This window comes from Emydura macquarii, unplaced genomic scaffold (genome assembly GCF_026122565.2).
Source record: "Emydura macquarii macquarii isolate MOO-44397 ecotype Brisbane River unplaced genomic scaffold, CSIRO-AGI_Emac_v2 contig_3517, whole genome shotgun sequence".
NCBI classification, from domain to species: Eukaryota; Metazoa; Chordata; order Testudines; family Chelidae; genus Emydura; species Emydura macquarii.
The window spans coordinates 4,750,029-4,777,896 of NW_027133654.1; the positions used below are offsets into that span (position 1 = coordinate 4,750,029).

At 41.8% G+C, this 27,868-nt stretch overlaps 1 long non-coding RNA gene across 1 annotated transcript; it reads left to right on the forward strand.

Annotated features, from left to right (window-relative positions):
- Positions 1–27,816, forward strand: LOC137145179 (uncharacterized). Its single transcript, XR_010917590.1, has 3 exons — positions 1–112; positions 23,473–23,591; positions 26,690–27,816. It is a non-coding gene; the product is annotated as an uncharacterized lncRNA (long non-coding RNA).
- The last annotated feature ends 52 nt before the right edge of the window (positions 27,817–27,868 follow it).

The following is a 27,868-nucleotide window of genomic DNA, read 5'->3' on the forward strand; positions in this document are numbered from 1 at the left end:
CTTTTTCCCAGAATACCTTTTGAGGAACTGCTGGCCCTTTATATATGCAGATACAAGCAACTGCTGCCCTCAAGCAGCCATTTTGTAGCTGTATGTCCTTCTCTTCCAACGGGTAAGTAATCTTAGCTCTTCTTGTACTTACTCTTTAATATTTTTTAGGATACACTTTAAAATATCTTAAAGAAAAAGTAAGGTTCTAGCCCTTGTGACTGTGGAGAAAGTTTCAGAATGTGACCGCAGTGCAGCCTAAAGGCTCAAAAAGCAGAAGGTAAATAAAAACACCCCAAATATTTTATCTTTCCATAATCTCATGGGTTTTTTAAGACTATCTTATGATTTCTAGTGAGCCTGACATGATTTTAGAACATTTGGGGTTGGCAATACTGTGCAAGTGACTTGAAAGTGTCAGTTTCATTCCTGTTTAAGGTCAGTTTCTAGTCTGTTATTTGTAGTATGGTAACACCCCTATAGCCCCAGGCAGGTGCAGTATAAATTCATGGTGCCTTGCCTTAGCCTAGTAGAATGTTTCCAAAACTTAAACGATTTATTCCAAGCTCGGTGAGCTGCAAAAAGCAAGTAGCCTAAATGACAGAAAGTAATCTAGATTTTTCTACAATTGTTTCAATTGTGGTATTCCAGAACTAGTAACAAAGTAAGAATATTAACATTTTAAACCTAAACAGTGTCCCTAAGTGACTTGACACAACATGTCAGAACATGTTAGTATTAGAGGTGAATGGATCTAATAATTATTTAATTTTCTTTCTTCATATAGGAATTAGATATAGCAAATTTCTAAATTATCTGCAAAAAAACCAAACAACCAACAAAAAACAAAACAAAACACTAGTTTTTAGGTGCCTAAGTAGCCCCTGGAATCACAATTAAAATTGCCTCCCGCCTCAATCTGAAATGATAGTGTTCCAAACCCTTGGAAAATACTTTAAAAAGTATTTTCTCTAGCTGCAGTGATGCAAACACTGTATTCCTTTGCATACTTCGTGTCTTTAATATTGTACACTCTGTGAACTAGCCCAAGAGTTTCATAGGCTCGATTGCCTAACAGAACCTCTTCCTTCTGGTATTACAATGAACAGCAAAAAATCCTTTTTACCTTCTTTGGTCACGTTCAGACACACACTCTGCCACTTCAGTTGCTGGGTCATAATGTGGCTTAAATGCAACCTTCTTGTTTGCATAATTTGGTCTATGCTGCATGGTTATCAAAATTGCTTTTATGCCAATGCGTAATATAAAGGTGGCCTGTTACTGCACCATGCATCTGGGGCCAGCTACAGAAACAGCTGCTGAATTACCTCCCTAAGCATGCAGTGGAGAGCATTTTAAAACAGAAATAAGGATAAGCTAGAGATGTTTTCAAGCTAGCACTGAAACTAAATCCTTCCTGCACCATCACACATCACTTAAGAACTGAAGGAGGCTCTGCCATCCCTGTCTATTACACTGTTTCCTCTAATGGCTACCTTGTTGTGTTTCTAGAACCTGACTTTAAACTAGGCTAGGTTGTTGGCCTATTGCTCAAGCCCCAACCTGAAGGGCCAGTAGGCTGGTATTCATCTGCTCCCTGCCCTTTGACCTATCTGACTTGAGTAGCCATATCAGGAGCTATAGTCCTTGCCAGCAGAACTCTCGGGGCCATTGGAACACGTGTCAAGGTGTAGTCCCTAGAAAAGGTAGTGTTTGGTAAATAACCTCTATATATGTATAGGTCTCACTATGTTGACTGGCTGACTCCAGATTCATTGTTAAACTTATTTCTGTGCTGAATGCCTCCCACTTTCAGGCTGGTTTACTGGGGCACTCGGCACAATTTTTTGTGGTTGGCTCACGTTCTGTTGCCTTTATACATCACCTTTAAAAGATATGGTTAATCCATTAATTAATTTCTGGTGGGGCTACCTGGGGGTCAGCTATTGCCATGTAAATACCATCACAAGGATGTGTTTTCTTGCACACAAGCTCTGTGCAGTTTCAAGTGCTTCTTCACAAAGGATTGTTTCAATATAAATTGTCTCACAGATGTCTATCCTAGTTACAGTGTGGAAATGTCTATGCCTTTTATTGGAGGTGGATTGAGGCCAACTGAGGCTCATTTCCACATACATTTCCTCCTCCATAACAGACTTTCCTCCCCCCTCTCCCCCCCCCGGGGCTGATCAGGCAAGCAGAAGAACCCTAGCCAACCACAAAAATCCACAGTAACTCCCCTCAGTTTACCATAGTGTGAGGTGTATGTGCACAATATACCTCTCTGTATACAGATATATAAAAACACAATTTTTGAGGGCCACTCAAATACCACATTTTCAAAATAAAAACACTGGGACAATATAAATGTTGTGGCAATATTGTTTTTAGAGACATGAAATTCTCCTACAAAACCTTTTACTGGTTTTTCTCTGTGTGTGCTAGGATCACGACTGCCAGCTTCTGAATCCAGCTAGCACGCGGATAACAATAGCACGCAAGACAGCACAGGCTCTCAGAGTGGACTCGTGAGCTGAGGATGAACCGACGGTTTGTGCCAGATTGGTACTGCCTCAGCTGCAGCCTGGGCTGCAGTGCCTTCACAGCTATTGTTATCAGCACTTGCTGGATTCAAGCCAGCTTGGGTCAAGTAGCCCATGCATGGCTTTTGTTTTCTAGCCATATCCTGAGTCAAAAGCACCAACAACAAAGTTCTTTGAAGTGGAGGATTTTTCCAGTCATTTAGCATTCTGAATAAGTTTATCACGAAACACTGAACAAGTATCATTAACATTCAGCTAGAGCGCAAGAAGAGCTTTGATAGTATATACACTCTTCTGACTTTTCCATTCACTCCAAACACTGCTCCTGACATGGAACATTCATTCCACGGGACAGTTCGCTGCAGGTAACCAAAGAGAAATTCTTCTCAACAGACCCAATGTATCTTCAACAAATATTTTGTGGCTATTAGAAAGAGTTTTGATTGGTGCAGTGAAAGACCAGGACATCTCAGGTGTCCTGAAAGAAGTTCTTGGGACACCACATGAAAAACTGGGACTGTCCTAGTGAAGTCCGAGAGATAAGATGGGTGAGGTAATATCTTTTATTGGATCAACTTCTGTTAGTGAAAGAGACAAACTTTCAAGCCACACAGAACTCTCTCACCAACAGAAGTTGGTCCAATAAAATATATTACTTCACCCACCTTGTCTCTCTAATATCTTGGGACCCTGACATGGCTACAACTACATTGCACACAACACTGGTAAAGCCAGGTCACTTAACGCTCCAATGATGTTGGCTGTGTGTGTGTCTCAGAATTTACAAACTCTTCAGCTACTCTCATATAGTTTATAGTTTATGCAAGACTTAGCACAGAATCAAACATTTGTGTCTTTTTATTTTTTGTATTTGTAGCATTAAACTTTTTTTAAATGTTAAAAAGAAAAATAAACTTGCCGCAGTATGCTTTCCCCCCCAACCTGCCACCCGGCTTTTCTTCTCTTATCACTTCCCTCCAATTTTCCTTCATTCTGTATATTGTATCTTTTTTTAATTCATGGTCCATTTCGTTATTGTTCAATTATGTTGCAGTTGCATTTAGATGCCTTAATCAAAGACCAGGGCCCCATTATCCAAGCATTATATGCACATATAATATAAAGCTAGTCCATGCCCCACAGAGCTTACAATCTAGGGAATATTGTTTGTGTCCCTTTTCTCTTCTTCCCTTTCCCTGTGTAATTATCTTGCTCCCTCCCCCAGGTCCTCTTATTCTCCTATTTCCTCTGTCACACACATCTTCCCAAGCCCTTGAATATCTTGCTCCTTTATTTCATCCCCAGCCCCTCAGTCTTCCCTTTTTGCCTCCATTTCCTTCATGTTCCATTTTCTGTCTCCCTAATGACCCTTAAACCCATCACTCACCCCTTGGCTTCTGCCTCTACCATCAACCTTCACACTCCATTCACTGCCTGCCACTGTTGTCCCTTCTCCCCCACTGAAGCCTGGCTGGGAGTGAAGGACTGAGTAGCTATTTCATCTACCTCCTCAATGGGAATGAGGAAGGGTGTATTTTCCCTTCTGCTTCCAAGTCAGGGGAGGGAACCTGTGGGGTGTCTTGCTTCCACTTGCCTGAAGAAGGAGGCAGTGGGAATTCTTCTCTCCTCCTCCTACAGGACCCGTGAATGGACTGTTGGGGTTTCTTCTCTTTCATAGAGGTGAGAATGAGGAACTGAGAGGGGCAGAGTCATTGAGGTATTTCTTTCTGCCCCGTTTCCCCATCACTTGGAGGACACAGTCAGAAGAATCCGTCCTGGAAGGGTTTCAACCAAGCATCAAATAAACTGACGGGCCAACTGAGCTGATCTAGGCCTTGGCTCAGTTTGCTGCCAGGGGTAGGACTCCAGAGCAGTTGGGTAAGAAGAGTGAGTTGAGCCCTGATTAATTCACTCAGTTGTTCTCTGCTCTCTCTCTGCAGCAATTGCCACCACCTGCAAAACTGACTGACTGGGTGGATGGGGACCAAACCTAACCCTCAGTGTAAGAGGGGACCTGAGTGGGATGCACTGTCCGGGTCTCAAGGCCTAAGGCTTCCTATAACTGCTCCTTCTCCCAATGTGGCTGAGCTGTCCCCTGCAAGGTCAGCTGTGAGGGCAGACCCAAGAACAGCTATGTTGTGGTTCTCTGCCCTGTTTTGCCCCTGACTGCTAGCCACCTCCTATACTAAGTCAGTGGGCAAAGATCCAACATTCGTCCTTAGAAGCCTTTCTAGCCCAGAGCCTGGATCCATGGATTCTGTCTTAATCCACTCCTGACTTTTAGTTTTGCCTTTGGTAAAGCATACTTTAGCAAAAGGATTATTTTCATTGCAGTTGGCACACAGGTCTCCAAACACCGGGTACTGTTTGGGTTTGCTTCAGACTACAGTACTTACAGTCACCTGTCATGCTGCTTTGCATAATTTTCTTTTGTTATGGTTTTATTTCTTTGGGCTTCTGATAACTTGATCATTATTTCCCCGGTGGCACTTCTACCAACTGTTGCTGCAATGGCTGTCCTGGCACTGAAGGCTTTCATATACAGACTGTTCCAGTTTGCTGGCTGTAATTAGGGTCTGACTGTACACAGCAGAGCTGGCAAGAAACAGAAATGTTGTTTCTTGGCCCAGTCACATGATGTAGGTCAGGTTCCAAAGGCTGCTTCTCTTACTATGTTTTATTGCCTGTGGCAGGGTGGATGCTCGTTACTTCTGTCTGCACAGGAGAGCAGTCAGGAGCATTCTACATGCCTTCAAAAAAGAGCGCCAAGGTTATGCATAGATATCTTCAGTTTCTCCTGCAGGACTAGCCCTTGGGTGGTTCTACTGTACGACCTTGGGGCAGATCGTATAGCTGTTGCTTTTGGCAGATTGCCAGTCACTTTTTGTTTGAAGTGTAACTTTCTGTCACTCTTGCAATGGGAGGAACTGTTTGGCACTTTATCATAGCATTTCTTGTGTTCTAGTTTCCTGACTCCTGAATTGCAGGTCATTAGCTGTTATTAGCTCATCTAGGATTCCAAAAGCAATGCTGTGTGTGAAGCCCTTATGGGATCCAACCCAGAAGATACACATTTAAAAAAACATTTAACTGGCAGGACAGTAATCCAAATCTCTTGCAGACAGTTACATTCCATGTACTGTTTTAAAAACCAGATTAAAGACGAACAATAGATACCGGTACAAACACATAGTCCAGTCATGTTCCCATTGAAGTCAAAGGAAGTTTTGTCACTGCCTTCAATGAGTGCAAAGTTGGTTACGACTGGTGGGAAATGTGCCCACTTCTGGTATATTGCCAAATCTCCCAGAAGGAAACACTGGGAGGGCTTTCTGATTTTATGTATCTTTTCATGGTACTTTTAAAACAAAACAAAACAAAAACCCTGTTTGAACGTAAAGGATCATCATGATCATGTACTCTGACTTCCTGCACATTGCAGGCCACATAACTTCACCCACCCACTTCTGTAACAGACCTCCACTTGTAATGGTCTGAGAATTTGAGTAATCTTTAATTAGCTGTCATTTATGCTGGCTACCCAGCCATTTCCCTGCTTTGTCATTTACATTATAATATTTAGAGAATTAGGCATTGTGTATTTTACTTGCAAGGTCATAAATGGTTTGAAGTATTAGCTTATTTTTTTTCCCTGAAACTTTCCCCAAACATTGTATAGTTTCCATTGGCTCCTCTTCTTGTTTTATATGTTGCAGGGAGCTGGAAGGGAAGGTGAAAGGTCCGATCATTTCTAAATATCTTTCCCAAATCATATGTGGATGGGAAGATTTTTTTTTGAACTTTCTTTTCTGAAAATCCTCCTAGTGTAAAGGAGTCATGTGCTACTGGGGTGCAGTGAAGTGTGTGTGTGTGGGGGGGGGGGTGTCCCAGAGGGCCAGTCTCCCCACATTGCCATAGGGATGGGGCCAGGGAGACATCCCTCCCCCAGCAATAGGCCCCTTTCCCTCCCTGGCTGCAGAGCATCCTCCAAGCTGGTAGGTGCCAGGCCTGGGCAGGGGGTGCTTGGCAAGGGAGCTAGGGCTCCTGCAGTCAGGAACAGGCAGGGGAGTGTGGAGGCTGGAACCACTAGGAGCCGGAGCTTAGAGCTGGAGCCAGGCAACGTTGTGAGCCAGGTAGCTGGGCTGCCCAACAGCTGATCCACCCAGAGGGAGCAGGAGCTGGGTACAGGTAGATGGGAGGCAGGGATGGGATAGCCCCTGCTGGAAGTCACCCCCTTCTCCTCTGGGCCTCTAATGGGTCTCCCACTGCTCCTACCTTCTCCCCAGCTCCCTTCTGCTCTTTCCCTGGGACTCAGCTCCCCTAGGACCTCCACCAGCCCAAACATCTTTTGTAGTGACCTCTGCTGCTAGGCAAGTAACCTGCTCCCCCCTCCCCCAGGAAAATTCTGGTTGTGTCCCTGTGTGCTACTGACAACACAAAATTGCTCAATAAATGTTTCCCATGTGCGCGCGCACACACAGCTGGAACTAGATCCATAATCTTTATCTCCAAAAACACCAGCTTCTCTCGCCTGAGTGTAAAGAGGACTCTCATAGCTTCCTGTAGTGGTGGACCTTTTATCCCATCTCTGGAGCAGCCTCTAGTCCATGACATTGGGTATAAGATTTTGTTCCATGCACTGTTCACAAACCGATCCGATTCACCAGTGATGTAAGCAAGCACAGCTCCACTGATTCAATGAAATACCTGCTTGTGCTAGCAATGAATATATTCCTATATCTCCATCATTTCATTTACACTTATCCTGAACTACCAGGGCTCCTAGGGAATTTGGCTGGGAAGGAAATATTGTGATTCCTTATAACAAGGACATGATTAGATAGTGATATAAATATCTAACATATATAAATACATAAGTAATCTAGTGACACATCAGTACACACATCTAGCAAAAATAGACAAATGGTAAAGCAAACCATATAAAAGCATTGAAGCCTATACTTCTCATACAATATGTAATCAACAGTTACATCAAGTGTGAGAGTACTGGGGGATGAATACTGCAGTATTTTTTTAACAAAACAATTCACTTTATTTTTTATAGCACCTTTTATATATGTTGCGAACCAAAACACTTTCTTGATCTTAGACAATTCTTAGATTTTAAGACCAGAGGGATTACTGTGACCATCCAGTCTGACCTATAAGTATGGAGCTAAATCATTCAAAAAATATCAGGAGAGTAATTAAGTAGGACAGGCAAGGGAGAAAGGATATGTCTTCAGCGCATAGACAGAGCCAGTCCATGTCCCAAAGAGATTACAATCTAAATCAGAGAGTCAATGAGGTGAGCTATAGGAAGGTTATAGAGTGGAGGTCTATGGTGAAGGGACAGAGAGGAGACTAATGCTAAATGAGACAAAGGAGCAGGGAGGGGGTTAGCAAAAGAAAAGAGCTATGAGGCTAGGTAAATCAAGTGCATGCAGGCTTTTAAAAATGAAGACCATTTTGAACTGGATCCTTATTGGAGAGAAAAGCCAGTGGCGTTTGGAAAGAATGGGGCCTAGGATGATGTAGTTGTAGTTCTTTGTACATGTGAGAAGGCAGGATGTGGGGCACATGCTGGAGTCTGGAAATCTAGGATTTGTGAGGGGAGTTTGGTACACATATAAGGATTTTCACACAGGGCAGGTGATGCCGCAGTGAATACAAGCAGTATTTCATTAGAGCAGTAAAACAAATTTTCAGACATGCTGCAGGAAATGTGGGAGGAGGTGAGAGAGTTTGAGTCCAGGTAAGAGATAAAGAAGGCAGAGTTGAGTTTCTTGTATGGAGCTTTAAGAACCATGGTGGCACTCTGTAGCTACTGCACTTTTACAATCTGGAACAAAAAAACTTATCACTTAGAAATCAGGCTTGGGTGATCTGAGACTGACTCTATAAATGGACCAGACAGGATGCAAATTATTGGAAAAAAAACACCCCTCACACTGTGCTGACTTGATTAATTTAACAAAACTTGTTGTTTTAAAAACATGAAAGTTCTTTAGTTAATTGAAGATATGATTCATCTATTTAGTCAGGAGATTTAACACTTGTCTTCTCCAAGAGAAGCTCTTCAGTCTTTGAGATATTTAACTGTAGGCAGTTGAGAAAAATCCACAGGTTTACTTGGTAGGAAGAGGAAGGTCAGAGAGGAGTTAAATAATGATTGTATAATTCAAATCAATGAGAAGTGTAAATAAACAAAAAAGTAACAGAATGCAGCTAAATAGATAACCCTCCGTCTATTTAGTACTTCACTCATGTCAGGAAAATTAGTACTAGGTTTCACACTTAACTGCAACTATCTGTGAACAGTTCTAGAGGGGTAGCTGTGTTAGTCTGTATACAGCAAAAACAACAAGAGTTCTGTGGCACTTTAAAGACTAACAAATTTAATTTTTGTAGGCATAAACTTTCGTGAGACTCAGCTCACTTCATGTCATGAAATTGAATTTAGCATAGAGACCATTACTCTTCTGCATGTTATTTAAATAACATTACTGGTTTCATTACTTTATCACTTTTTCTGCAGTACATTAAATCTCTGTATTTAGGTGAAGAACTAGCAATTTTTATTTATTTAGTGTTGCTTGATAGACTAGAATCAATTAAAACTCCCAATGTGTCCTCTGATTCTTGTCCAAAACTTGGGATGGATTCTGTGGGCGTTGTGAACTTTGCTCCAGAGTCCCAGTCAGGCACACAGGAGGGCTTATTCTGAGTACATTACAGCCACATGTATAATTTCAACTAACCCTTATATTTGATCCCTATAAATATGCAATTGATACAATAGCACAAAAGGAAAGCACACCCCAAACTGTCCCAAAACAGAAAAGCTATCATGAAACATTCCCCAATAGCTCCTGATGTGGGAGCAAATTGGACTTCTGCTTCATTTTATCTAGCAATTGTTGGGTCTTCTACATCCTCTACTGTTCTGTCTGCCTTGGAATTCTGGGAAATTCCAGGAAAAGCGCAGTAGTCTCTGAACCTCAAGAGGAGGAAAATACATAGAAACAGAAAATTGGGTATGCAAAACCACCAAATAGTGCATGTGTTTCTTAACAAATTAGGTCTCTGAAGGATTCCTCACAAAAACCAACACGTGAGGGGAACAGGATCCTATTTTGCCCCTATTCTCTTTGGATCTGATCCGAAGTCAATTGAAAAGCCACTGATGACTTTTTGGATAAGACCCTTAAAATACTGCAAGAGACATGTTAAATGCTGTATTATACTAGCTAAGGGCTTGTCTACACAGGATGTTACTGGGCAGCAAGCCAGGGTGCGAATCTACAGCACAGACAGTAATGTCCCATGTGGACACTGCTACAGTGCACAGAAAGTTCTATAGTGCACTTTGACATACTCCCATTTCAAACATATTAGCAACAAGAAAAACACCCCCTCGAATTACAGCTGCCCCCTCCCAAAATAAAACGTAGACATGCAAGGGTAACGTTGCCAATCCATCACTCAAACATTACTAAAAACGAAACACCCATTAGAGTAACCCATCTAAGGCAAAAGTATGAGCGAACAGATTGACTTTGCCCTGCACCCTAGAGGTTAACAAGCTCAGGTCTGTTGGACCAACAGGGGAAAGCAATTTGCAGAGATGAGGACCCTCCACTGAGAACCCTTGGCCCCAAGGCCTTGATCCAGCACACACTGAAGTCAATACAGTAGTAAAGTTCCCATTGACTTCAGTGGGTAGAATCAGGCATCAAATCCCAACCTCTGAATGTTCAAACCCTACTAACATTTGCACAGAGCCAGCTGGAAAGACTGTTTACCCCTACTCTTTAACAAGTGGCTCAGCAAAGTGAAGCTGGAATGTTCATTTGAAAGGGAAGCACTTCAAACACAGTTGGTGTTCTTAGACTTCACTGAATCCATAGTAGTCTTATCCTCATGAATGGAGGTGATGCTTATCCAAACAAATTCCTCTTTGTAATTTCCAACAAATCCTTCTTCCTCATCTTGTTTACTTTTTTGTATATATGGTTAGTTTACGGCAATACTGTATAAATAAAGCTGGTCAACTTTTTTTTTTCTTTAATGAAAAATGACTTTTTGACCAAACAAAAATTTTTTTTGGTCAACATTTTCCGAGTTTTTCTGGAAAAAAATCTAACATTTTTCAGTAAAAATTGGGGGTGGGAATCAGAAAACTGAAAAAATGTCACAGGATACATCACCTTCCCCCTCCCCTACCCAAAGACCCAAAAGGAGAACAGATCAAGAAATCTCTTCTTTTATATTATACAGTTGTCTCAAGACACACTTTGCCCATTCTATCACCACACAAGCACTGTCAGTTTTTAAAAAACAAAACAAAACTATGAAATCTTTAGGAAATAAATAAGACAGACACAGGAGAATTCAGATGGGAGAGACATGCAAAGATTAATCAAAAAAATTGTGGAGAAACTATTTCAGATAGACCATATAGAGTTGACTTCATTCCACTTAAACAACAAATGGAGCTAGGACAATTTTACTCTAGCTTGAGGATCTGCACTCCAATTTATCCTCTACCCCCTTTTGGTCATAAGGAAGTAATTGCTCCTTTAGTCAGAAAGGGATTTTTTTTAAAGACAAGACATCCAGGTCTTGTCCATCCTGGAAGACTATTTTAGCAACTGGAGAACTAGCAGAACCAGTGAAGTTATGATATTGCAAGAGATTGAAAGGGAGTAGCTGAGAAAGTGAGGGATTTTTTTCTCTGATTATTTAACTCCAATGCATAAGAAATACATAGAAGAAAAGATGTCTTTGTTAAAAAAGTGGACACTGTCATTTCTTCAGTTAAGAGAGAGAGAGCTTGTAATATACATCTGAGATCTCCAATCTGTTCTCCAGCAATACTAAAAAGGATAGACTTGACTCTTCTTAAGGTATTAAATAAGCAGGGGAAAACAAACTAAAAATCCACCATAGAGACCCTATTCATACATCACAAGAAAAGCAAAAGGGGGTACAAACCCAACTTTTTAACAATCCTCTGCAGGTGATCTTTAATATGGAAGGATGGAGAGTGCATACTGGGACCTGTAGGCTCCATGGATTATGTTATAATTTATTATGTTGTCTACTTAGTCCCCAGAACAATCTCTGGCACAATAGTTTTGGGGTTTATTTAATTCATGATGTGTCCTGCAGCAGTAGTCCTGGATACAGAATGGAGACTGTGCAGGATGATGATCTTTTTCTAGATGTCTGTATTGATTCTTTCAGATTTGTCATTTGCTTTTGGACACTCTTGGCCATAAGGTAGCACAAGCAGTCCTGCAGGCCAAGAATGAATGACTCCACTCTTTTTTTTTTTTTTTTTTCTGAGAGCTTTCAGGGGGTAGTATTGGGCAACAGCCTTCTTGCTTCGAGGTTGCTCTTGTGTGGGGTTGGCAGCATTCCTTTTTGACAACCTTTCTGTCCAATGTGTATAAGGGGCCATTGGGAGAGTTACTGAGGAGGTACCTGGATTATTGTAGCTTCATTATGCATGACCCTGATCTGTACCTCATCCAACCAGTCCAGGGCAGTTGAATGATTTACCCAGAGTCTGGTAGAGATGGAGGCATATATATGAATTATTTGTCTGAGAGAAAGAGGGGGGTAAGTGAAATAGCTGGAGAAATAGCAGAGATTATAACAGTGCTCCTTACTGAGAGATATGATTGCTATTTTAAATTCAGATTCATAGCCTGGGAGGTCTTACCACAGCTACCACCTGGAAATAGCAGTTATTGCAGAATGCAGCAGACCCACCTCTTCAGTGGTATTTCTCCTGCATGACTGTCTCCACACAACTGCACTCTAGGAGTTCTTGCCGGCAGGTTTTAACCATGATTTCTGAACCAGCGTTGGGCACAGTTTGTCCTGGCATACGTTTATAGTTCAACTGTGTTCAGTGCTTGGTCATCTGTACCCATGGCGGACATACATTGTAGATGAGGCTGTGGAGAAGCCATGGTGGTAAGGTTGCCATTTGATCAGCATGTGTTTGGGAGGCTCTATGTAAGAAGGATATTTGTCAAATATTTTAAAATTGTCCTCAGCTGTAACTCCCCTTCGCAGTTTGCTAATCATGTTGTCTTCCAAACTGATTTTTTTTCCTTTGTCAACCATTAATTTATTTTCCCATGAGTTTTGAAGAGAACTGAAATTAGCATTGTCCTTATCTAAGAATATCTTCAATTTACTGTATATGGTGCCTTTTTATACCAAAACATCTTTGAGTGCTCGTTAACATCAATTGATGTCAGCACAGCTCTTGAATAATTAAGTAATATGGTCAAACCTCGTTTATAGAATAGCACAGAAGACATGAAAGCAATTTGGATAAACAGGGTTTTGGATAAGCAGGAGACCTTTCAATGTACTTAATGTATCGATGTCTTTAATACCTGTTAGGGGATGCAACTCATTTCCAATCAGCAAGCGATGATATAAACAAGGTTTGGCTGAAATGACCTTGTGCTGGGCATTTCCCTCGTTTTATAAGCTTTTAGGGACAGGGTCTGGCATTTTCTCTCTTTGTACAATGTTTAACACAATGGGGTCCTGAGCTGGTTGGCCTCTAAGAACTCCACAATAAATATGTTCAATTGTAAGAATAATAAATGATGACAAGACTGGGTTTGAAGGCCTGATGCTGTGTAAAAGTGAGAACAAAATTACAGAAGTATAAGGCTAAATTTTGCCCTCCGCTCTGTTTGCTCGCTGAAGCCATCAGGCATGGCTGAGTGCAAATTTGGCCTATAGGGTCTTTTAATTGTATTTTTAATGGATGAGGTTTGGTGTATAGAGAGAACTTCTAGAAAATAAAGATCTGATTCTACACCACTGAAATTACCAGGAGTTTTGCCATTGTCTTGAATGGGACTAGGATCTGGCACGTCATGCTTTGAGCCATGAGCAAATCAGATTACTTGAATCACCTCTCAGCATTTCATTCAGTTTCTATTATTGATTTAGAGTCACTGCACAACCAGCAATGTGAGCATAAAAACACTGGGCCTGAATCTCAGGTCTGTTAGGGCAGCTTTGTTGCCAGATATGGCGATTGGAAGAGTCCCTTATGTAGGGGAATCCTCTTCCATGGAGTAGACCCACCATAGTGGCTCCTACATACTTTGCCCACCAAATCCCTGGAATAGGGGGCAAGGCTAGGCAAAAGGGGGTGTGTCTGGGTCATCCTTATGCCCCACTGATCCCCAGCTGCCAGATTCCCCTCCTGGACAGTTAGTATAGTTTAGTGCAGCTCTAAGGCTGGTCTAGACTATACTGAGAACCGAACTGACACAGAATAGGCCCCACAGTCAGGGGACATAAACAGCTCCTCCTTTGCAACCCTCTCCCCTGCTGCACTCAGTGTGCTCAGGGTGCAGCTGAGACTCTGGCACATTGTTTTTGTGGACACCCAAAATAGTGGCTTTTTTATTTTTTTATCTCAGCAGTATAGTTGGAGATTTAAAGGATAACAGACATTTAGAAACTTTCTGACTTTCCCCAGCTATCTGCAACAGTTTCAAGATAAGTAATTTTTTTAGAAAATCACTCTGACTACAAAAGACTACTTTAAAAAGACTGCTGTGCTTCTTGTTTATGCTTGTATCTTAGCACAGATACCCTCTCTATATCTCCTTTGTATCGTTAGTTATGCAAAGGCAAAGAAACTACATTTACACTGTAATTTTGTTTGGCAAGGTAAGCCACAAAAGATATGCTGTGTCATGCCTTTTTATTAGTACGCAAGAATTGCCAAAGAAGTCTAAATGAGATGATCGTTGTAAAGAAAAGAGGAAATAGTCCCGGTCAGTTATACAACATTGAGGCTTGTAACCACTTGTGGTGGATAGTTTCAGGACCAGTTTGAGTCTAATTTTAAATTATTTTCTTAGAAGCTGACAGCAGCTTCCAAAGTGATCTTTGTTACTACACAACCGCCTAATCCCTGTTGATTCACTTTACATTCACCATTAAACCGTGGCCCAGTAGTTACAGTAATTGCCATGTGAACACGAATTGTCTGATTCTCTTGACATAAGTGTAAGGCAGTTGCGAATGTAGGGATGTGACAAGAGGGAAGACACTTCTAGCAGAAAAAAATTCTATTTTAAATTTGCTATAGTGACAGCTATTTTCAACTAAGTTTAGAGCAGCCAGTTGTGTGCTATTCTGTCCCTATGCAAAGAACAAAACTCACATTTCTCAGTCTAGATGACTTTGTTTCATATTATGGAATGACAGATAAAGAGTACACATAATGGGTGAAACCTGGGTCCACAAGTCAGTGGCAAAAATCCCATTGACTTCAGTAGGGTCAAGATTTCAGCCATTGTCTCCGTGAGCAAGTGAACACTGCGTGTTACTCACATAATAACGTTCTGCATCGGACCTGAAAGACCGAAAGTGGCAGCTACCTCAAAGCTACCCCTGCAGCTGGCTTCAGACTCCTCTACATTTAAAGGTTCAACACACAGGAAAAAGAATGACACCATCTCCTTTCAGTTACATAGCTCTACTTACCCATGCACTCCACTCTGACAACAAGCCAGTGGCAAACCTCAGAGGCTGAAGGAGTTCCTCAAATACGCCTTGGGCCAATGTCTTCTCTGCTGTAACTTCACTGATTTCCCTGGGGTTACACAAGAAATGATTGTGGTCCCTTGAGAAATTGGAAATGTGGACATTAAAATTATTTTTCAATTTTATAAAAGTGCATATGGCCTGCCCGTGCCTAGGGTAGCCACCTGAAAATGCCAAGGTCAGGGCAGGCTGTAAAAGGAGAGCAGATTCTTCCAGCATTGGTGGGTGACACTGAAGTCAGACTTCCCAACCAGCCACAAACAGTACTTCTGATTCCCCACACTGGTTATCAAGAAGGCAATCGGCCACTAGGTCCAGTACAGAGATCAGTTATTTAAAACTCTATGCTCTTTACCAAAAAACGTTTCTCCTGACCCCAAAGGGTCAGCCACAGTACCAGATCAATATAAGTTTAGATCTTACCCAAAATACCAATCTGCCAGCCAATCCTTTAGTAAATAAAACTAAAGGTTTATTATAAAAAGAATAAAGCAATCAGATACATACAAATGATTTGAAAGTCCATATATATCAGGTTTCTAGTAGGATTGTGGAGTTTGCAGGCTTGTATAGTCCCTCTGGCATACATCCAGTACCTGGATGGGTTTCAGTCCTTTGTTTCACAGCTTCAGTTCAGTTGTAGATGAGTTGATCCAGAGGTAGATAGATGGCTGAAGGCAGACTAAAGACAAAATGGATGTCATGCAGCTGCCTTTTATGTCCTTTGGCCTTGGCCATGCTGCTTGTGGAATTTTTCAGGAATAAAATGGAGTCCAGAGTCACATGAGTAAGTCCTGGTGACTCATTAGGTATATCCCTGGCTTGTCCCCCTGGGCCCCTTGTACCTGTGAATTTCTTAATGGGCCATTAAGCAGGCTAGTGCTGCAGCCATCCTGTCTGGGGTGTTGCCCAGGCAGCACAATTTGAAATACAGATATATCAACCATATCCATAACTTCCATTACACACACAACACATGAACATAAACATTATCACCTTACTTAGCACATTATAGCCTTTCTAACAGTACTTGACATGGCATATCTCTCATATGAATTATGATTTTGACACACTGATGTTAAATAATATAATAAATGCCCCCCCTTCCCCAATCCGGCCAGCGTGACAGTGCACCTATTACAAAATCCTCTGGGTGCTTGTGCAACTTCTTAAAACTAGCACACTCCACATCCCAATTTTAACAGAAAAAGTAATAGACTCCACCCCAAAACTAAAAACGTGGTAGAACCCATGCGCCTTGTTCCCACTGTTCAGAAATACACTTGACAAAACAGGCCAATAACTGAGCCCTGAAGCTCAACAGGTCTGGCTTTTTAAGTGGAAGCTAATACCAGAGTCAAAGGCCTTCTACTGCTGATAGTGCTTCCAGCCTCTGGGGCGTTAATAACTGGGGACTGTAGGTCATGTATTGGCTGATCTCACTTGTCATGGCAGAACACAGGAAGACAGGTGGCCTTCCAGATAGTTCTGCCTCAAACTATATAGGGCATTAGGTACTGATACAGCAAAGCACAAGGTATGTGCTTCAACTCCTACTAACTTTAATGGGACATAAGCTAATATTTAAGTACTTTGCTGAATCACGTCTTTAAAGAGGCAGGGCTTTGGTCTGCAGAAAACACCTTGAACTGAACCCAGAAGTGAGCAGGAAGTGAGTGCAGTCTTTGAAGCATTGGTGTAATGTGCTCCCTATGGCCAGCGAGGCTAGGCAGGTGAACACATGCTGGGCAGTGTCCATCTGGTGGGGTGACAGTGAAAGAAGACGGGTGTTTATGGCAGTGCACAACTATCTGGATCCCTTATTAGTCATTTCCAGATTTGCAAACTTTTGTGGGGTATTCTTTTCACAGTGCAAAATATATGTAAAGAAAGTGTAATGTTTTGGGGAGTGCAGGCTGAAAGTGTGTTTCAGTGGATTTCAGTGACCTCTTGTTCAACAAAGTTTTCTGTATGGAAATAGACAGGACCAGGTCCTGCTCCCATTGACATCAGTGGCAAAACTCCCACTGGCTTCAATGGAAATAAGATTGAACCCTAAATCAGGCCTCAGATAAAGTGTCATCAATGGGAAGATGGCAAGAGTGATTCACATTTCTGAGGGTCATTATTCATCTATGATCAAACGCTATCTGAGACTCACAAAGGGAATTTTTATGAACTAGGAAAACTCTGAAAAGAAACTTGAAATACTTTTCTCTCATGTCAGTTCAATCCACAGGACTATTTAAAACTTTCATACCTTCACCATTCTAAGGGAATGCACTTCCTGGATATAAGAATTCAAAGAATTGATAACCAGCTTCATACGAATACCTATAGAAAGGAGACCAGACAAAAATACCTTTTAAAAAACACAATATCAGGTTTCATCACATACCTTGAAGGAGGATAGTCTCCCATTCAGAGACATTCTTAGGGGTCAAAAGCTTGTTAAAGATGATGATACTTGTAAAAAGTAGAAATGCAGAAAGTGATGAAGTGGTTTTAAGTAGAGGCTGTGACAGAGAGAGCATTATAGCATCAATGCATTGGGAATAAAAGAGAGGTTTTTTCAAAGACACAAACTAAACCTCTATCCCATTTAGCACTGCTTTCAAGCCAGCTCATAGACAGATAACTAAAGTGATGCAGTGACACTAAATATGTCCTTTCAAGTGATGAAATACGGAAAGAAACTTTAACTGTCTCCTCTTATAACTCGTAATAGGTAAAAATCTACACTAAGTGGGTCTCTCTCACCCGTTCTCATTTGCCTGAGGAGAGAAAAGCACACTTGCTATTACTAGTTCCAAAGGGTAACTTTGTATGTGGGAACTGTACCATTGTATTAAATATAGAACAAAAAAGGTGACGGTTTCCATCAGCCACATTCTGGCAAAAAGAGACAAGAAAAAGAAATTAGAGACTTTGGGCTCTGCGGAATCAAATGCCCTTGTGGTTTATTGTATATTAGAGAAAGAACTTGAACTATAAAAGCCCATTTCCAGTTTGAAATTCTTCCGTGCTGAAAAGGTACAAGGACCAGAATGAGAGAGACAGACACAAAACTTTCAAAACAAAGGAATCCTTTGTAGATTTTTAGCCTACAGAATACTGCTTCCAGAGGTAAGAGCAGGTAAAGTTCATTAGCACATTCACCTCCCTGGATAAAGCTTTGCTCTAAGAGCCAGGGTTTACTCATCCTACGGTTGTCTGCTTCTTCCTCTATGGCACACAACCAGTTCACTGAAGGTGAATTAACGCACATGTTTTTCAGATAAGTTTCCCTGCTTCAGTACCAATGAATGATGTCATTTAAGAGAAGCCAAATCTCCCCTTCCTACCCTGTACCAGACTGAGCAGCTGTGGAGGCGGGGGGAGGAAAGAAATGCTCTGTGGAATGACAGGAGCGTTACTCCACAGCTTCTAGTCTTGGAGCACCTGCAAGCAATGGCTTCAGGGCAAGCAATGGCTGCTGGGACTCCTTAGTGACAAGTCATCTAACTTTACCTTGTCCTCTTCCAGACTGTCCTCCCCGCCCCACCCAAATACTGGCTGTGCAGAAATCCTGCCTCCCTGAGCAATAGAACCATACTTGTACTACTCTCAATGGCACCCTGTGGGAGGAGACAAGATTTTCCTCCACTCTGTTGTTCTCCCCACACCAAGCAACATGCCCCAGGCAGACATGCCATTAAACACAATGGGTCACACAGTGCCCTGCTGCAGCAAAGAAGTGCAAGGAGGGCAAAGGGCACAAAGTCTCTTTTCCCTGTTCCCTTTTGAGCACAAGGACTGCTGCTTATTCTGGTGCTGTTGCCCCCTCAAAAGTGAGTAGGGAGGAAGCAGGACCCACCCCTTTAACGGCTGTAGCAGCAGGTACATTCCCCTTGCATGCTGATTTGCTCCAGGAGGCATTGTTGGTACGTACAGACCGAGAGTTAATGAACACCTTGGTACTTTCCTGTTAGCTAGGCTCTACCCTCTTTAGATACTCACTGGCAAGGTCTCTGGTAACAGCAACCACTAGCCTGTTTAGCCACAAACTTTAATTTCATCCCCTGTCCTATATGAGGATTCAGTCCTTTGGGGAATCTCAGCTTTTTGTTGAAAATAAACCAATAATGTGGCAATGGTAAGTGGGGTGGTTTCATCCCAGTTAAGCCAGGCAGGTGCATCTAAATGATCTGAGACCCTGGAAGATACATGCTAGCTCCAGAAATCATGTTTGTGGCAGTATCTGTAGCTTTAAAATATTACTGGAACACCAGTTTAGTCCTCTGGAAAGGTATTGGTAACTATGACATGCCTGCTATTATATTACACGCTCACCTTTACGAAGGCAACAGATAAACTGAATTCCTCATGGGAAATTGAGTTGGAGACCATTTTAACTGCATCCCGGTCAGTGAGAGATTTAACGGTCAGCAAGGGCTGAGCAGGCCCCACCTGGTCCATGTCCCCATCTCTCACTGTATCCCTTCTGCCAGTGGCAGAGGGATATAAACATGGGCCCGGGTGCAGGTGCCCCCACATGTCCCACATTCAAATAAACTGTCACTTCCCCTACATGCCCACGTGGCCATACCTCTGTCCCCTCACTCTGACCCCCTGTCCACCTCCCCTCCCACTGGCCCAGCTCCATTTCCATGCCATGCCATTTGCCCCCACTTCCCCAGCCCGGCACCAGTGCTGCTGTGAACTCTGCTGGTAGAGTACTCACCACTGCTCCCGCCAAAACCAGAACTGCTGTGGCAGGAGCCAGTGCTGTGAACCATCGCTGCTGCTGCCACCAGAGATAGAATTAGAGCCGCTGGGAAGAGCAGCACCCCAGTTCCTGCTGCCTGCATCTGAATTTGCCAAGGCAATGGGAGAGAGGAGGGGCCTCCAGCCAACAAGGAGCCTCCACCATTGCTGGTTCTGCTAAGCAGAATTCATGGCAGAGCCACCATTTTGGAGGCCCCCTGGGGAAATTCAGACGTGGGCAGTGGAGACCAGCGCATTGCTCTTCCTAGATGCTCCAGCAGGCTGCAAATGATGGCAGCAGCCTGTGTCAGGCATGTGTTGTGTGGTCAAACAGCCCTGAGCCTGCAGGGACCCTCCAAGTGCATGAACTCCTGAGCAGCTACACCAGCTATCCCTCTGCCACTGACACCTGCCCTCTTCACCTGATTCTGGGACCCCACTCTCACAAGTAGCTGAATCAGTTACCATGGCATAGGGACCCCTCACTGCCTCAGGGCTGATGCAGTTGCATGGGTCTAACACAGTCCCCAGCTATCAGCCCCCATTTTTATAAGGGTTCCAGGGGACACATACCTGTCCTGCAGTTCTATGCCTTTGCAAAATCCTACAGCACTGAGCTTGCCCAGCTGTGGTTTAGTAGTGGAAGCTTTCTACTCCATCCTGCAGGGGTCACAGCCACTGAGCATGCTCCAGTGCTGAAGGCAATGCTGTTGGGAAATGTAATTTGTTTCCATATCCTGCTCTTGCTGTGGGATGCTGAGAGGTATGTGTGCCTGCTCTGGCCTCTCCCCAGCCTCACAGCATGCTCCCCAACCAGCCTCATCCTTTCTTTTTTTTCTCCAGGATTACCCCCATAACAGAAGGAAAAATTAAGCTGCTCAAAAATACACTTTATTTAGGCCTATTTACTTCCAACTTAGTTATTCTCATACTGGAAGATGTCTGAAAATAAAAACCATAAATACAAATACAAGTCTGGTTTTACAAAACAAAAAGAAAAAAGATTTTGTTAATACAAATTTTCTCCAAGGATCCTAAGTAGCAGAAACTATCTTTGTAAACTTCCTAATGAACAGCTGCAGTCTGAAATAGAAAGTCAAGAATGGCATCTCAATTCAGCAAGCATAAATCTGTCATTGTGTCAAGGTTTAAGTCAGGAAAACCATTTGTACAGTACCACTGAAGTTGCATCTGTAGTAGTAGTTGATGATATTTCCAGGGAAGCTTTGCTTGAAACCAGCACAACTGAAGACCATGCTGAGCTACAAACCAATCATAGGTGAGCTTAAAACCAAAAAACCCAACTTGGCAGGAGCAAAATCAAAAGCCCTGTAGAAGGGCAAGTCCACAATGAAACAGATCAAAGCAGTGTTCCTGCCGAAATAGGTTTGAAGTTCCCCCCCTGATAAAAATCACTTTCAAGATTCAGTTTTATCAGCTGAGCAATTGACTGTTTGTATAGCCTGGTCTTTTCCAGCTCACTGAAAGTTATATGCTAAAAGAACAGTTTCTTTTTTTTCCTACAAGTCACCATTTTTCATCTTCATTTTACAGAATGACAAATACACTGCATGAAGATTTGCATGTCAAGAGGCTACCATGCTCAGATCTTTTAACTTTTGCATACAGTCACATTTTTCAGTTGTTTGGAAATACAGAAACTTGAAAATCAACATAGTTAATAGGGATCGGAAGAATAAAGTCATTGTCTGTTCAAGGGAGGAGCAAATAATGTGCAGTAGTCACAAGTGGCAACTCTAGAAGGGTCATAGTATCAATACACATTTTGATAAACAACCATCTGAAAATATTAAGAAATGGCAAGAAGTACTAAAAATATTGCTTGACGGTCAAAACTTTAGCTAGTTTAGGTCTCCCCTTCCATGGCCACTGTGAAGTGCCATACTTCAATTGTGGTAGTTACTTGAGCATCATTAAGCTACTTGCCAGACATAATGCAACTTTTGACTAACATATTAATGACACCAAGAGAATCAAATACTTGAGAAAGACAGTTACTGATGATCTTATAAGCTTTTTTGCATCAGAAACCAGGAGGCACATACTTAATAGCTGCAGAGAAGCTACGTTTTTTATTGTCATTGCAGATGCAACCAATGGAAAATATTAGCCATGCTGATCAAATGGTCATTTTGTTTCTCTTTGTTAATATTGCTCATATCAAAGAAAAAGTAGATCTAAAACAGCCTTTTGTAAGTTGTGGGTTTTTTTTTTTTTGGTGGCTGTCTGAGGCAGATGTTGTTGTGACCAGTTAACAGATGTTTTATTTTGCAAGTATGGCTAAGACCCCAAATACATGTCTGGAAAGGTATATGATGGGACCAGTGTTATGGCTGGAATTTGTGGATGATTGCAAGCAAAAAATGAGAGAATATCTTTCAAGAGAGAGAGGCCTCATTTTGGTGCATGCTGCTGAAGACAAAGCCAGTCCAGAACTGAAAGTTTTCTTTGCAACTTTTCAGGAAATATATAAATATTTCACAGACTAACCATCGACGGGAAAAACTGATTGTCTAAAAATAATCTTCAAACTCGTGCTCAAGAGACTACGGTTTTGCAAATGGGAGAGGAATTTGATGATGCACTTCTAGCCTCTGAATAGGTTGATGGGATTGAGGAAGCAGATGAAATTGAACAAATTTCTAAAGAACAAAAGAGACCTTACCATCTACTCTGCAAGACTAGATAGAAAGCTCAAATGAAAGCCACTAAGGCAATGATAGTAAATTTTCAGAGTATAATTGAATGCCTTTAAGATGAAACTGTCGCTGAATGCAGGAGTAGTGAAGACATATGTCAAGCAAAAAGGAATCTGTCTTTGGATTGGATGTTCTAACTCAATCTGTTATGGTGGCACAGAATCTTAGCTATCATGGCTGCAGTCTCTGGAATACTTCCATCAAATAAAATTGACCTGTTCCAAGTCTTCTGGACATTTGAGAGCAAAGAGGAAGATGTCAGCAAACTCAGATCTGAAGAAAAATATGAGGAAATTGTAAAAATTGCAGAACAGGTGGGAAGCAATGGGTTTTGAAAATGCAAACTATCCAAGCCTCAGGAAGAGACACGTATGCCACATGGATAATGAATTTGCACACGATTCTGTTAGAAGCAAAGGATAACCATCGAAGGAAATATTTTGAGGTCTTTGCCAATATGGTCGGGGAACTAAAATCTTGATGTGAGGGATTTCAAGAGGTAGCTACTCTATTAGGTTTCCTTCATTCCAGGTGACTTCAAAATATGTTAGACGAGTCAAAGGAGGAAGTTCTTAAACTCATGGGAAAGTATTCATATTTTTCTTTAGACTTGGTTCATGAGATTCTTTCAAAATGTATTATTTTACCAAGGACACAGGGGTGTTCATTTTGTCACTTTGAGTTCAGAGCTATTTGAATTTCATAATGTTATGTTCTCTTTACGATGTTTTGCCAGAAATGGAAATGTGTCTACTCTCTCTCACCATGCCAACTGGCGTGGCTAGCGCTGAATGTGCAATGAGCACATTAAGGTATGTCAAAAAACCACATGGTATCTCAGATGTGACTGAGTGACTTTGCTCTCCTTGCAGTTGAGAAAGATGAGTCAGCAAGGTTGGAGCTGGACAGCATCACAGAACAAATTGTCAAGAAAAATGTTGCTGAGGTACAAGGGTCCCATAACTGGAATAAAAAACCCAACATAATTTGGGTAAGAATCCACTTTTGTTTAGGCCTGTGATTTTTGCTTTATTTAAAAAAAAAAAACTTTTTATGTTTAAAAAAGCCTAAGTTAATGTTAGAGAGGGTGGGTAGGTAATATCTTTTATTGGACCGATTTCTGTTTAGACAATCTTTTGAGTTTATCCAGAGCTCTTCTTCGGGTCTAAGGTGATGTGAACATTAGGCCCCATGGTGCATGTTTGCTGATGATGCTTTTGACCCTTAAATCTGCCCCTAATGGAATAATAGCCATAATATTTAAAAATCCCTAGCTAATCTACAGTTACAGTTGACTCAACATAAGATTCTCCTAAAGATGCACTGGACCTCTTCAAGTTTATTTAAGGCAGGCATAAAGGAGGATGATAAATGGTGGTGGTGTAGAAAAGCTCCTAGGTTTATTGATACTCATGCTCTGGGACTGTGCTAAGGTGAAGGCTGTTTGGAGAGGCGAGTGGGACAGAATAAATGTTAATTGTAGATATTCCATTAACACTTGAAACTTTCAAACTAGCACTGATGCAGGTGAAATTAGGCTTTATGAATTCTCAGGGACTCTGGTTCATTTGAACTGCCCTTGTAACCAAAGAGCTTATCTTGCACAGATGGAAATCTTGTTACTCTCCCAAGATCAGAAACTGGTTTAATATATTTAATCAGAAATGACCACTCTTGAATATTCTGTTCTAACACAGAACTCTTCTTCAGATCTGGTTCTTCAGACCTGAAGAAGAGCTCTGTGCAACTGTGAAAGCATGTTTCTCTCACCAACAGAAGTTGGTCCAACAAAAGATATTACCTCACCTACCTTGTTACTCTTGTTTTGATTTAAACCAGGCTTATTTGAATCAGCATAAATAAGATAAAGCAACATTTGTTTAAACCAACATCAGAGTGTCCTCTGGTTTAACTAAATCTGTTTAAAACCACACCTCAAGTTAAACCAGTGCAACTTTTTCATGTAGACAAGCTGTTTGTTACAGACTAATCATTACCTTTCTTTAACACTGAACAGTTGTGTTTTACACACAAGCATAGCTGATAAGTGATATACCTAATGAGTCATATTTTTCTAACATCCATCTCTTTGTTCTCTTTGTCTTTAATCTCTTTTGCTTCTATGCTGAATTTTTTATAGGGGATTCATTTCCTCTCCCTAACATCTTCTCTTCCTCTTCTAGCTTTTACCCCTTCTATCCATCAATGTTCCTACAGCAGAGCCACATCAATGACTATTTGTTAATAATGGCATTTTAATTATTGGCTTTTTTTATTCAATTCCTATCTTTTGTTTATCTAGGGAAAAAAATCTTTAAAATGAATAAAGGTTTACTTAAAATAAGAAAAACACACTCACTAGCTCTGCAGTCATGCTTGTTTAAGCCATCACTATCCCTCTCCCCATCTTGAAACTCCAATATTCAATATAAGGGTATACATGCACACTGAGTCACTGACAAAGGTTAATAAGCACAATGTTGCAACAGAAAACACCCATTAGAGGAACAAAAGAGCTGTTGACAGTTAACAGTGCATAGCTAATTTTGATGAAAGGCTAGAATATGTCTTTAAGGAACCACATGTGGTGATTGGGGATGGGGGTGGTTCAGAGAGGGTTGTTACAAGGAGAGTTCTGGGGATGTGTATGCGGTATCCAGCAGTAGAAACTCTCCCACCCTTTTGCAGGATGCAGAATGCAATCCTTTCCACACAGGGAGACGGACAACCCCTCTTTTGCATTTATATGAGCTCCTCAGCAGATCCACCCTTCAGCAGATCCACAGGACCCAGACATGGAGTTACTCATGATCCCCCTCAGTACCCATTTTGGGGTTGGCCCATCTGTCCACAGGATCAGTCAGGCTGGTGGCAAGTTCTTTTCTGTGTACCCCTCAGAGTGGCGTACTTAAAAGCTGTAAAACACTTACACTTGAACAAAAGGCAGTGGTACTTTCAAAAGAACTGCTGTAAGCATGACTATTTACATTTCTTTCCAAGGAATGTGGTTCCAGATTCCATGCCCCTTGATTCCGGCATGACTCAGGGTTGTCAGACACTCTGTGTTGGAGAAAGGAAATTTAGACGCCAGGCCCAATTTTCTTTTCTTTTCCTCAGTAGTGCAAGGTTACTAGCAATTAGCTCACAAAAAGGGAGGGAAGGCATCACAGTCCCTCCGGCTAACTTTTCTTCAAACCACTCCTTGGAAAACTCACCTATCAAAGCCTGCGTCCCCTGAGGGCGACAACTCTAGTGCTTGGTGAATGCATGCCTATGTGGCTGCTTTGTAAATCTTCTCATTTGGGGAATGTGCTCTTTCTCTGCAGCACAAGGCTGTTGACCTGGTCCTGTGGGCTCTAAACAGGGGAAAGGTCAAATTTGGGAAAAGTGGTAATGCTTTCAAGTTTCACTCGCTAATATATTCCACCTACGTGAGGTATGGCTCACAGTACATTGTGCAGATGTTCAAAACATATTCACACATGCTCTCTGTGCTTCTTGGACGTGTATCCCTTTCAGTAGAGTCCAAATACACTCCACTTTGCTGGACTTCTTGTGCTTTTCTTCCCCTCGTTGAGGCTCATTGGCCCCCACTGAGCTTCTTGGCCCTCCCTTGAGGAGCCTCAGATGCCCCACTGGGCTCTGTAGGCTTCTTGGGTTTACCCTCTCCTTTTCTCCAACTCCCAACTTGCAGGAGATTCGGCAGGCCTTCATAGTATCATCCTGTGCTATATGCTTTGAGCAGTGAAATAGTTAATAGTTTAAATGTCAACCTTGTTTTCTAGCTTGGCATCCAGGGAGATGAATGGGAAAATTCACACCTCTGAGCTATTATTTCAGGTTCAGCAAATGCAGGCATCAGTTGCACTTGGTTCATATTTTTTGAGGCTGTCTTGTCAACCATAACAGCTAGAAACTTGCTTTAAAAAAGGGCATGGATTCAGGAGAATAAGAAGGCAGCATGAAAGAGGTTCCGGTACACTGTTCTGCTGCATACAGCTGATTCTGAGCCCTGGCTCTATTTCAAGTTGGTGTGTCTGTACCCTGCTGCTTGTAATTCAATATGTTCTTAATCATTCTCTTCTCTAGACTAGGCTACCTAATGAACAAGAGAGAGCCTACTAACCAGTGGGGAAACTGAGGCAACACCTGATGCTGGAGAGGTCGTCATTCTACAGTCCCTCTAACATGCACACTTCTATGGAAAATTAACCAATTATATATGGGATTTATCTCAAGAATCATGGGATTAAGCCTCACCAGACCTGTCAGGCTGCTGTACAATGCAGTGATCATGGCAGACAGGACTGGATCATGTTTGGGTTGAGGCAGTGAAAAGCTGTTTTGTAGGCCTGCCAAAAATGCTAATGATGCTTTGCCGAAACCACACCAAACATATGGTAAATTAAACAACTGGCATCGAGATGGTTTGGACTGAAGGAGTGTTTCAGCACTGTGGACCGCTCTTTAGCTGTCTCAAATTTTATTGAGGTTCTTTCAAGTTTCTCTGGGTTTAAGGAAGAAAAGGCAGTGAAAGGGCATTGCACAAACTTTGTGTTCATTTTTGTGCTGTGGATGCTCCCATATTCACATTATTTTTACAACTAGGTTACCCAGTGATTGCAATTATCTGCACATTTCATTTTCTATTCAGATAAATATTTCCACAGCATGCCTCCCATCATACAATTAGGAGCAGTGACTCTGCTGCACAGGGCTTTCACCTTCACATGGAAACACGCACATGATAAAAAAATGGGTAATTCTTCAATGTCACCAGAACTTCCGCATATTATTTTATTTGCGTTAAAAGTCACCTATACAAAGGATCTGAATGCCCTGCCAAGTGTTGCAAATTACACAAACAGAATGGTGCAACACAATCTATTATTGTTACAATGCCATTATAACACACCATTTGGTCTGAAGAAAGAGGAGGCAGGGAAGCAACAAAAATGACACGTTGCATAAATTATAAGAATTTCAGCACAACTTTCAGCTGTCCAAACAAGAATAGTCTTCTCTATATGGGAAAAACATCTGTAAGAGCCATGAGGCTTTTTCTTTTTCTTCTCAGCAGCAAGGCCTTGGCCATTTCAATCTATGGATGCCCTGAAAGTCACAGGTAAATTTCATGGCTCTAAAGAGAAGATGGGATTCTTTATTATGCAGACAGGATCAACATTAATTTAGGCCTTGTCTACATGGCATGCATGTCTGCAGCAAGGGAGATTTAAGTTGGATATTAGAAAAAACTTTCTAACAATA